This window comes from Puma concolor, chromosome D4 (genome assembly GCF_028749965.1).
Source record: "Puma concolor isolate L17-30 chromosome D4, mPumCon1.1.hap2, whole genome shotgun sequence".
NCBI lineage: Eukaryota > Metazoa > Chordata > Mammalia > Carnivora > Felidae > Puma > Puma concolor.
The window spans coordinates 69,659,387-69,667,644 of NC_141679.1; the positions used below are offsets into that span (position 1 = coordinate 69,659,387).

Here is an 8,258-nt window from a genome sequence, read left to right on the forward strand (position 1 = left end):
TCTGGACAGGAAGATCCTTAGGGATTACCCCATCACTCTCCTCTTTAGGACAGGCGTTCATCTAATTCACCAGGCAGGGGATGGTTTGCTTGCCTGACGCCTAAGCTCCTGGTCTAAGTGAGCCCAGCTCAGTTTCTCAGGCTGCCAGAAATTGTAATCCAAGTGAACCAAAAGCATTTAACCTGTTTGACATAGCATTTGCTAAGTCCAAAGACATGCAGGCTGAAGGTCATCGAACAGGAAGACATTTTTTCTGAAAAATGAAAGGATAGGGCAAAGGCTTTCACCTCAGACTCTGCTCTCCCTTCCTGCCATCCCCTGGGACCCGTGCTTGCCCAGGGTTACCTATGGAGTCACCAGGTCTTAGCTCTGACCAGCAGTGAAAGGGAGAGAAGCCAGGGATTACTACAGTTCAGGTCCTCACTTGCTCCGTCTCACTGAATTTCCTCCTAACTCTTTCTTTACGAAGTGGCTATGGGAGCCCATCTTACAGTGGAGGAAACTGAGGCTCTGAGAGGTGCAGGACTTTGCCTAAAGGCAACAGGCTAAACTTGCATTTGAGCCTGAAATCTGTTCGGCTGCTAACTCTGTGCTCCTTTCACCATCCCGTATTACCCATTGGCACACATTCTATGGCTCCTATTCTCCTGTAAGTCATGGCTATTAAGATCTAGACTTTTCCTCTCCAGTAGAAATGAACAGTTTGGGGGCAATGACCTTCTTGCTCAACTCTTCATTCCCCACCAGATTCAGCAAGGGACCCTATAAATAGTAGGCACCCGAAAATAGTTTTCTTTTATTGATTTAAACATCTAGATGCGCATATACCCCATGGTTGGTTCTGTCCAAAGGCCAAAACCCAGAAACTCTGGGTGGCATTTTCCTGTACCCTGAGCTGATTGACCGTCACCATCCCAGCTGTATTTCTTGCCCCTCCTCTTGGGTAACAGGAGCATCATTCAAGCAGTGAATTCTTCTACCCAACAAAGCTCTAATCAGAGGTACAAAGGGATGCTATGTTATCTGGGGCAGGTTATATAGGACAGTGGTGCTTTGGACTCTACAAATTCCCAAATCTATGTTGCAAGGTCTGTTTTCAATCTTCAGGCATTGTAGGCATCTCCTGGGGCTATAAGAAGAATGCTCTCATTTCAGGACACAGTATAGCCAAGAGCCAACTTGGCAAGGGCCAGAGGGATATAAATTCAGAGTGACAACCTAAGGAGCATGGTTTTAATAGAAACATACTTCTATTTCTTCTCCAATCACATGTCGACTGTCTGTTTGCATGGGGAGACCTGAGCTAAAATGAGGATTGTCAGAATTGGTAATTGAGGGGCTCTGCTTTTCCCCTAATGCTCCCCTGTCCTCCAGATGACAACTATGAGAGATCACTTGGGTGGCTGGGGACTTAGTGAAGTCAGAATTACAGAGCAGCCAGGGCAAATGTAGGTATGATTTCCTTTATGCCATGGGGTACAATTCTGACAAAGTTTATTTGAGAAAATGCTAACAAATCCCTGGACTATAGTGGTCATGTGCTAGGTGGCAATGTTTCAAAGGTGAATAGGATACCTTTTTAAGGAGCTCGTGGTCCAATGGAGGACATGTAATTTACAGACATGTAAAGAATTACCTTCATTAGCATTGTGAATGTCTCACAAGTGACATCTTTGGGCATAAGCTGGGGAGTAGAGAAAAGACAACAGAGAATGCCTGGAAAGGCTGAACGGGACTCTTCAGGATGAACAAGGGAGAAAAAGCATTGTGGGAAGATGGAAGAATTAAACAAGAATGGAGTGTTTGGGGGTAACTAATGTAATAGAGCTTGGCTGGAACCAACGTTGTGTTTTCAGGCATGGTGGGGAAGTAGGAGATGTCCCTGGAGAACTGGATGGAGGCTAGATTACTCATGGCCTCATGCACCACACCAAGAAGCTTGGACTTTCCCCCTTGGCAACAGCATGGGAATAACATGGTCAGAGGCACACAGTAGAACAATCCCTGTGGCTGCAGCGTGAGGGCTGAAGGAGACCAGGATCCAGGAGAGAAAAGGAGCAAAAACAGGGCTGATGGGTGGTACAGGAAGGAGGTGATGGTGATCGGAACCAGGACAGGACAGTGGGACTGGAGAGACAGGAAGGACCAGGGAGATAGATAACCAAGAGGCATCCTTCAGAGACGGCCAATAAATCCTCTGTATCCTACCAAAAACTTTCCAGGGCACCAGGACCTCAACATGGACATCCTTCTTACTGCAAGATGACTTCATACAAAGAAATGCAGAGGTTCAGAAAGGAATACATTCTCATGTACATACAGGGTTTACTGTTTATAGTGCTCCTTTGTGTGCACTATCTTATTCGTCATTACAGGAGTCCTGAGAGGCATACATTATTAGTAATGTATTTAAAACTATGTTCTGATTTTTCTGATCATAAAAAAATTACAGAGGGGTGCCTGAGTACCTCAGTCAGTTCAGCGTCTGACTCTTGATTTCAGCTCAGGTCACAATCTCATGGTTGGTGAGTTTGAGCCCTGCGTCAGGCTCTGTGCTGACAGTGAGGAGTCTGCTTGGGATTCTCTCTCTCTCTCACTCTCTCTCTCTGCTCCTCCCCTGCTCGCTGTTTCTCTTTCAAAATAAATAAACATTTTTTTTAATTATGGAAACAATAATGGTGGAATGCTTAAAATAGTTTTACAAAAAAGCAGAAGGAAATTAGAATTGCCCTAGTCCCCCAGATTAATAATGAGTTCATTTGTTGGTAACCAGTTGCTTATAACACAACATTCAGTGAAAACATACAAAATGACATTTCAATCACAATTTTATAACAATAACAACAAAAGAGATTTTTCTAGTTTTTATTGTGGTTATAAAATTGGGATTGGAATATAAATAAGTTTTATTCTTTTTTCTTAGCATTAGATTGCAGCCCTTTTTAATGTTAGTAAATCAAATTTGCAAGTCTAATTTTGCATTGCTGCATAGTAGCCAAACATATCCAAACACAAGGGTGTGCTGTAATTTATTAACACAATTATCTGCTAATAGATGTTGAGGGACATGTAGGTTATTTCCATACATGGAAATTTTTGCTTTCATAAATAAGCTTTGCTAAACACCATTTAACATACATTTTCCTGCCGTTTATGTCTCAATTATTTTCTTACAGTCAATTCCTAGAAGTGTAATCTCTGGGTAAAAGGATATGTGATTTCAAAGACTTGATGCTTAATTGTTGACTTCAATCCACCACACCCACCCAACAGTCAATGAGCCAGCTTCTATTATCTACCTTCATCAGCACTGATCATTATCTTTTATTTATGTATGTATGTATGTATTTATTTATTTATTTTGATGTTTATTTATTTTTGAGAGAGACAGAGACAGAACGTGAGTGGGTTGGGGCAGAGAGGGAGGGAGGCACAGAATCTGAAGCAGGCTCCAGGCTCCCAGCTGTCAGCACAGAGCTGGACATGGGGCTCAGACTCACAAGCTGTGAGATCATGACCTGAGCTGAAGTCGGACGCTCAACCGACTGAGCCACCCAGGCGCCCCTGATCATTATCTTTTAAAAAACTTTGTCAATCAGATACACATAAAACCATATCTCATCATCGGGTTCCCTGGAGTGTCCTTATTAGTGTGGTTCAATGCTTTTTCTCATTTTATAGATGAGGAGATTGAGGGTTCGTGACTTGCCCCTACCAGGGATCCAGTAAGCAGCCCAGGGTGGATGTAAGCCAGCCCACGCGGACTCCCTGGGCAGTTGACTCCCCGCTATGTGATACTGCTCCTTTGGTGTAGGAAGAGTCGCCTTGACTTCTCTGTGTTGACTGGGTTTCCTTTCATTGAGGTCATACCCTCAGGAGCTCCTGGCCTGCATGTCAAGGCAAGAACACACCCTTCCTTCCGAGGGGCAGTGGCTCCCGCAACCTGTCAGGGGACTCAGCAGTGGGGACAGTTCACGCTGTGCTCTGGGTGGAGGCCATGGGTATGGTATGTGCTTAGGTGGCTGGTTCCTATGGAACTCCTGGAGAGAAAATGACATGAGGAACGGAACCCCATGTCCCTCGGAGAAAACCGGGCTGTCGGCCCTCTGCCAAAACCCTTCCTCACTGCCTCGGTGCAGGTTCTGCGGTCTGGCACATAAGGCCCTGAGAGCTGGCCTGGCCTGCCTCCACCACAGGGTCCACGTGGGCTGTCAGGCCAGCGCTGTTGGTTTCCACTGTGCGTTTGCCTAGAGTCTTCCTGTTTCTTGTCCTTCCGGCCTCTGTTCCAATGTCTCCTTCTTCAAGAAGCTGTCTGCCTTGTCTGTGCTATCACAGCCTTCTGAGCTCACTCCACCTTAAATTCCGCTCCTGGGGGGACGCCTGGTTGGCTGAGTTGCTTCAGTGTGTGACTCCTGATCTCTGTTCAGCTCATGATCTCACGGTTTGTGAGTTCAAGCCCTGCGTGGGGCTCTGTGCTGACAGTGCAGAGCCTGCTTGGGATTCTGTCTCTCCCTGTCTCTGCCTCTCTTTCTCTCTCAAAATAAGTGAACTTAAAAAAAATTAAAAAAAATTTTTTTTTTTTAACCTTTATTTATTTTTGAGACAGAGAGAGAGAGACAGCATGAACAGGGGAGGGCCAGAGAAAGAGGGAGACACAGAATCTGAAACAGGCTCCAGGCTCTGAGCTGTCAGCACAGAGCCCGACGCGGGGCTCGAACCCACGGACTGTGAGATCATGACCTGAGCCGAAGTCGGCCGCTTAACCGACTGAGCCACCCAGGCACCCCCCAAAAAATTTTTTTAAATAAATAAATAAATAAATAAATAAATAAATAAATAAATAAAGTCCTCCCCGGGAGGTAGGACTGGTTATGCGTCTGCTTTTCTTCTCAAGGGGAGGGAACACATCCGACTCATCCCTGAGCCAAGCACCCACACAGCCTTGGCCAGAGGGTCATACATTCTAGAGGTGCATGGACTGCATGGGTGTTGGAAGTCCCACAGAGAACTTACAGGATTCCACCAGAGACTGGCTGCAGATTCTTTCATTCACTTGCTGTGTGTTCACCGAGGGGCCATGGTAGGCCAGACACGATCGGGCACAGCGACATGGCACACAGACATGCCCTGTTCTGGCACCGAGGCTGTCATGTTTCCAGCAGCTGTGAGTGTTGGCAGACCCTCAGCTGTGTCCCTCTCTGGGAATGTTCTCGGCTGGAGAGAAGTGCCTGGCCCCAGGTTTCACTCCCTCCCTGAGGCAGCCTTCATCCAAGACAGGTCGATGGGAGGGTCTTGTCTCAGACAAGACAACTCTGAAGGGCCTTCCCCAGCTCACAGTTTCCACAGGACCAGCTAAGTCCTCTGTTGCTAGTGCATTGCAATTCGGCTTCTCCATCGGCCCAGGCCTGCTCCCCCCACGATCCCAGAGGGCTTGATCCCAAAGACACTCCCCAGTAAAGTCCTTGCATGGCCATCTCCATCTCAGAGTCTACTTGCTGGGGGTCCCAACCTGTGACAGTGGTAACAAAACAGACATGCTACCTGTTCTCACAGAGCTTCGAAGCTGGCTTTGTCATCAGATCCGGCTTCGTTTCTCCCCAAGGATAAACCAAGAACATCCAGCCCCATTATAGGTGTGCTCACGGTGACACTTGCCATTGGCCCGAGAGCAAAAACTCTTGCAGCCACACCTCTCCCTGCAGTCATAATGGCTGACTTTGCAGCTTACAGTCATTCATATTTGTTCCATAATAGAGTGTCCTCTGTGTCCCAGGTCCCTGCACTGGTGCCAGGGACAAAGATACATAAGGTGTAGCTCTTGACTTTTAAGATCATCTGCTGGACAGGAAGATGGACAAGTAACCAGACAGTTGGGGACATACAAGGAAAAGGGCCCCAGTGAAGTCGGCAGATGCTGTGGGAGCTCAGAGGATGTGGTGATGGCCTACCTAGGGGGCCAGGGAAGGGTTCCCAGAAAAACAGAAGGAGGGGAGCAGGGTGAGGGTGGTGTTGATGAGATAAACAAGAAGAAATAAATTTCAGATCGAAGAAATGTGTCATAAAAGCACAACTAGGTAGGGGTGGGTGAACAAGCACATTCGTGCCCGTTATTCATTGAGTTCCACCACATCTGAAAGAGGCTGTCTGTAGGGATCCTTATCCCTACTTTATAGGCGGAGAAACTGAGGCCTGGGAGGATAACAAGCTTACATGCAGCCGCTGGACTTGAACCTCAGTCTTCTGACACCAAATCAATGGCTCTGTTTATTACCCTGCCCAGCAAACACTGGGTCTTTTTTGCAGTGGCCAGCATTGTGCCCAAAGAGGATTAAAAGGCATATAATATCAAGGCTCAACTCCTGATGTGCTTGCATAATAGCATAAAAAAAACCCAAACCACGATAAGGTCATGGGACATATTCTGGAATAAAGGTTCATGCAAATGCCCTGGGATCATGGCAGAGGTAGGCCCCAGAGAACTGTGCTTAGCCCTGTTTAATATTTGGTACCAGTGATTTGGACAAAGACATATAAAGTCCGCTTATCACATCTGTGGCTGACACGCAGCTGGGAGGGATAGAAAAAAATGATTGATGACAAAATCAAACTTCTAAATGATCTCAGTTGGCTGGAACGATGAGCCAAATCCAGTGAGATGAAGTGCAGCAGGGGTCCATGTGAGGGCCAGCATTTCCCTTCGAACAATCAATTGTGAGAGAACAGAAGGGAGCCCGGCCCAGCCCCCGGCCATAAGGGAGAGATCTAGGGACTTCCCCAGGTCTCAAATCGAACTTACACCAAGTATTTAAATTAAAAGTGTAACAAGCTAGCACACCCTTAGTCTGTGTGAAGATTATGGTCAGAGCTGTGGCTCACATTTAATGGGACATTTCCTGAATCACTTTGGAGGTGGCCTGATTGGGGAACAGCATCTTCAGATGGAGAAGGAAGCTACTTTTGTATTTCTTCATCTGAGCAATTCTCAATTCTCCCTGTGCACCTGCCATACAGCCGGTCCTGGACAACATGGAATGTTGGTCTAGGATACATTGGGATCTGGCAGAAGGACTTGCACTTACATTCTGCCATTCATCTGTTGTGTGACTCTGGGAAAGTCATAGAAGCTTGCTAACCTTCAATGTCCTTATAGAATGGGCGCATTCATCTCAATTTCATAGGGTCTTGTGAGTAATGAATGAGGTCATGTATGTAGAATGCTAGACACAGGGCTTAGCCTGAAGGTGGTATTAAATAGCACATACTATTTACTATCCAGATAGATCCAGAGACATCTACAATAGGCAGTAGGACCCCAGGTCCCTTAGACTTAGGTTTAGGGTGAGGCCTTTAGTCTTCAGATAAGTTTCAGGAAAAGATGATTTTTCTTTCTGTAATTATGCGTTTCTGCTCTGGGTGTGTGTGTGTGCGTGCATGCGTGTGTGTGTGTGTGTGTGTGTTCAAGTGCAATAAAGTTCAAGATTGTGGAAGGATCCAGCTTTGGAATGCCTGGGGCATTTAACACATTTAACACATGAGAGAGGCAGTCATTCACTTACCAGAATGGCGCTCCACGGTGGGCACAGTGCCTCAGGCATGAGAACATATCTGAATGAGGGTAAAAGTCAGAGCTATATTGGCAGCCAGGGAGATGTGGGCCTGATTTCCATAATTCTGACTGGAGCATCCTCAATCCACTTTGATTCACGTTGATCTCTGGGCCCTGGACCCCAGTTTCCTCATCTGAAAAGTAAGAGGATTGGACTAGATTAGTGGTTTCAGATATACATGCCTGGAAAAGTGCTGTCTGTGTCGAAGTCAAGTCCATGGCACTCCACTCAGATACATTCCAATGGCTCCACGTTAGGCTACAGATAAAGTGCTCCTAACTGTGGGTAGCCAGGCAGAAAACAAAAACAAAAACAAAAACAGCCTGGCAGGTCCTTCCTTGCCAGCCTCAGCAGTCAGACTCCTGGGCCACCGTCATGAGTTTTGTTCCCTGTTCTGGGGGAAGAAAAGAGAAGTTGCGGAAAATATGGTAAGTGGAGTTGCTCACACATTTCTCTGAGTGTGCTCAGGATATTACAAATTGAATGAAGTAGCGAGAATGTATGCTTTCCATCAATAAATCTCTTGGCAATTTTATTTTTGATGACAGTATTAATAATGAAGTGACAAAAAGGGCTGGGGAGACTCAAGCTCACTTTGCATTGCAGTGTAGCCCATATATACTTATCTCAATTGACAACTTGTGTCAAGAA

At 46.3% G+C, this 8,258-nt stretch overlaps 1 long non-coding RNA gene across 1 annotated transcript in view; it reads right to left on the minus strand.

Annotated features, from left to right (window-relative positions):
- LOC147574980 (uncharacterized) overlaps positions 1–7,730 on the minus strand; it is a 91,520-nt gene extending 83,790 nt beyond the window's left edge. Inside the window, exon 1 of the long non-coding RNA XR_015243333.1 lies at positions 7,557–7,730. This is a non-coding gene — a long non-coding RNA (uncharacterized LOC147574980). The remainder of the gene's footprint in view (positions 1–7,556) is intronic.
- Positions 7,731–8,258: the final 528 nt, after the last annotated feature.